At 37.3% G+C, this 4,458-nt stretch overlaps 1 pseudogene; it reads right to left on the bottom strand.

Annotated features, from left to right (window-relative positions):
• Positions 1-429: 429 nt before the first annotated feature.
• On the bottom strand, positions 430-1,946 carry LOC148205801 (uncharacterized; annotated as a pseudogene).
• Between the last annotated feature and the right edge of the window lie 2,512 nt (positions 1,947-4,458).

Here is a 4,458-nt window from a genome sequence, read left to right as displayed (position 1 = left end):
TTAGTTGGTAGAATGAAAGGATCAAACGGTCCATATCTTAATCTCTGGTTGAGTTCGACAATATTAAAGTGTGGATCGACTCTAGTACCAGCTCTAGAAGGATCAAACCATTCACAATAAAAAAGTACTACTCTGTTTGGAGAAGTAGTGTTGTTGTACTCTAACTCATATATTTTATGAATGATGCCGTAGAAATCATCATAACAACCCTCTGTTAGGCCCTTCACATACACACCACAATTTGATGTTTTCTTTCCTTTAGACCATTCATGTGTATGGAATTTGTAACCATTGGTGAAGTAAGTGTGTCATTCTTTGACACATCTCATTGGCCAATTCGAGAGATGTCTTAACTCTTGAACCGTGGGAGTTAATGCCTGATTAAAAACCTACAAAGGTACTAACAAAATTATAAAAGCAAGAGTCAAATTAACCTTGCTCTAAAGGTAGGAAAAAGTACGGACCTGATTTCTAAACCAATGGGGAAACTCTGAGTGTATTCTAGCAGAAGTATATCCTTCTGCGACTTGCTCAGCCACAACAAATGAGCTGGTACAAATGAAATTCATTAGTGTATAACAATTGTACCGTTTGAAAGATAAGAGATGGATGATGACATACTCAAGGTACGACTTTACTTCACTGCAATTGATTAAGACATGGACATGAGCAGAGTTGAATTCAGCATCAGTTAACCAATGAGTGAATTCTTTCCCTGCGTGACGGCCTGATTGTCGGAAAACTGATAATGCACCTTCGCGTGGTTCAACTTGCCATTGCATTTCATTTCTGACATGAGTGGGGGACAACATGAAGTTTTTGAAATAATGTGAACAAAAATACGTTGTCTCTCTGTGCAAGTAAGCTGCACAAATTGAGCCTTCTACTCTAGCTTTACTTTTAACTGAACGTTTGGATTCTCCCATAAACCTTTCAAATGGATACATCCACCTGTATTGCGCAGGTTCCCCAAGCCAAGCTTCATATGCAAGATGAATTGGAATATGCTCCATTGAATCAAAGAATGCAGGAGGGAATATTCTTTCTAATTTGCAGAGAATAAATGGGATATTTTCATCCATCTTTTTAAGGGAATTCTCCTTGAGTGTCGTGCAACACAAATCTTTAAAGAAGTTACTAATTTCTATCAGTGGATTTAACACGTGCATTGGCAAACAACTGAACGCAAGAGGGATGAAAGTCTCCATGAATACATGACAATCATGACTCTTCAACCCTTGAATAGTGCCGTTCTGAACATTGGCACATCTGGACAAGTTAGAAGTATATCCATTTGGCATTCTAAGCTCCTTGATCCATCCACACACTATTCTTGCCTGGTCTTTTGACATGGTGTAATTCGCTTTTGGTTTAAATAATCGGCCGTTACCTTGCGCCTTCAACTCTAAGTCTTTTCGTCCACAATACAAAGGTAAATCTTTTCTTGCTTTCTCATTATCTTTTGTCTTACCTATAACATTCATAACTGTGTTGAAGACATTGTCAAAGAAATTTTTTTCGGTGTGCATGACATCGAGGTTGTGTCTTAGCAAGTTGTCTTTCCAATAGGGAAGTTCCCAGAATATGCTTCTTTTAGTCCAATTATGTCATTCTCCAAACCCTTCTATCCTATTCTGACCAGATTCAGTGACTTTTGGATAGTCTTTCACTCTTCTCCAAACGTGTGATCCAGTCAACTTCGGCGGGGGCATATCCGTTTCAACTTGCCCTTTGCGAAATGCCTTTTTGTTTCTTCTAAAGGGGTGATCAATGGGCAAGAATCGTCGATGGCAGTCAAACCAACTAATTTTCCGACCATAACTCAATTGGAATGACTTTGTATGTTCCATGCAATGTGGACAAGCTAATCGACCATGCGTGCTCCAACTAGATAACATGCCATACGCTGGGAAGCCATTAATAGTCCACATCAAGGCTGCCCTCATAAGGAAATTTTGCTTCCTTGAAACGTCATACGTCCAAACACCATTCCATAACTTCTTCAAATCATCAATCAAAGGCTTCAAATAAACATCAATCAATGATTTGGGATTAGATGGACCTGGTATTATACACGATGAAAACATGTAAGGCTTTGTCATACACATCTCAGGTGGTAGATTGTATGGGGTAACTATCACGGGCCAGCATGAATATGGTGATGCAGATGCCTGAATGTACGGGGTAAACCCATCAGAGCATAGACCAAGTTTGACGTTACATGGTTCACTAGCAAAGGATGGATGTTTACGATTGAAGTGCTTCCAAGCTTCACCATCAGAAGGATGACGCAAAAATCCTTCAGTTTTGTTACCATCATGCCATGTCATGTGTTCTGATGTTTGCATTGAAGTAAACATTCTTTGTAATCTTGGAATTATAGGCAAGTAAAACATGGACTTTAAGGGAATTGGTTTTTTTTGCCTCCGTCCAGCATGCATCAAATGATATCGAGGTAAGCCACAAAACTTGCATTCAACCAACAATGCATCATTTTTTCCACTGTCATTGTCATAGAATAACATACATCTATTAACACAACAATCAATCTTCTTGACTTCCAATCCCAATTTGAAACACATTTTTTGGCTTGGTAATAATTCTTCGGCATAAAATTGTTTGGTGGTGTCAAATCTAACATCAATTTTGTGTAGAAGTCCACTGCTTGAATGGGAACGTTCCAATTAGATTTGCTAGCCATGAGTCTAATGCACACTGACAATTTTGACTCAGATGAACCTTCAAATACAGGTAGATTTGCCAGCCATGAGTCTAATGCACACTGACAATTTTGATTCAGATGAATCTTCAAATACAGGTAGATTTGCCTCTATAAGTAAATTGTAAAACCTCTGAGTCGTTTCATTTGGAGGCTCTTCATCATGACTATCGTCTGCTTCTTGTTCAGCATGGTGACGAAGAGCATTGTCGACCATCTCTTGCATATAGGCAAATTGATCTATCTCAGATGTATGTACAATAGTATTCAAACCTGATGCAAGCCGCTTTTCAGCTGCAGTGGAGGTCGAAGGAATTTCTTCACCATGAAATGTCCAAACCGTGTAATTAGGCATGAACCCTTTTTGGTAAAGGTGAAGTTTGACGACTTCATCTTTCAAAATCCTTGTACATTCGCATTTGATGCATGGACATCGAATCCCTCCATCAAGGGCATAATATTGATATCGTCGGGCCGTCTCCACAAACTCTTCAACTCCGATGACAAATGATTCCTTCAAACCTCTCCTTCCACTATAACAATGGTCGTACATCCATCCACGATGGTTGGGAAAATGGGCCATGTTCTGTGACAAGCCAAACAAATAAAAACTTAGCCAAAACAGCAACACTCTATGTGACATAAGTAATAAACCTATTACTACTCAAGTCGAACATGGAAGGCAATTTTAACACTATTGTCATAAGCATTCAATAAGCGCATGCAAAGACAAGTCCTCAGTATTGAAGTGTCTTAGACATCCTAAGGGGTTGTGTATTAAAGTTGGAGGAGACAACTTATTAGTACTGAAGTTCTCTTGTCTAGAGTACTTCCAAATATTTTGTAGGTTCTAAGTGTTTATAGTATTTTTACCCTTCTCATTGCATTGAGAATGTGTGTAGTACCATAGGATTTTAAATGACTACTTAACTTAATCAAGTTGTAGCCTAATAAATGAAAGACAATATACATGAACATACAATATAGACATCAACATAATTTAGGCAATCAAATATCTATAAAAACATGGATATATAATACATATTAACATAATTTAGGCAATCAAATAGCTATAAAAGTATCTACTGACAATCACATTAGTTAAAATACCCAAACTTTTTAGGTTCTAAATACTCAAACTTTGAGTTTGAGGTAATTCTTTGCTTTTGACAAGTTTCCTAGCTTCATTCCACTAGTTTAAACATGGTAGGATGTTCACATTACTTAAAATAAGTGTACATTAGGTCTGGTTGCAAATTCTTACTGTTTTGGTTACTACTTTAATACACTATGCATTATGACCACTTTTAGTGTATTCTACTAACTAGTTTTAGGTTCTAGGGTGTCATATTTTGAGTTCTAAGTTGTTTTTGTAGTGTGACTTTCTAATTAGCATTGTTTTACCCTCCTAAACTTGTTAGGACAGTTTGTTTGAAGTTTCTTAGGCTAGTTTAGTGCAGTGATCCAAATTTGACCATTCTAATGCATTTCTAGTACACCTTTTGAGGTTTTAGTAGTGATTTCAAGAAAGTGTGTTAGGAATCAATTATTGAGTCCATTCTTAGTCATTTCTAGGAGGTAACAATTTGTGTAGAAACTTTTAGGCGTCTTTTACAGATTGCACATCATCGTTCTTACCAAATTTACCATGGTGTAGTGTGATTTTAGGTCCATAAATAGTCAAATCTTCTATTTCTTTGTATTTTCGAATTGTGCCCTCATTTCTATCTTTCTTTTAT

The sequence above is a fragment of the Vigna umbellata genome, chromosome 1 (genome assembly GCF_029865625.1).
Source record: "Vigna umbellata cultivar VRB3 chromosome 1, Vumbellata_1.0, whole genome shotgun sequence".
NCBI lineage: Eukaryota > Viridiplantae > Streptophyta > Magnoliopsida > Fabales > Fabaceae > Vigna > Vigna umbellata.
Note: the sequence above shows the minus strand (reverse complement) of the source record. Positions and strands in the feature narration are given on the sequence as shown.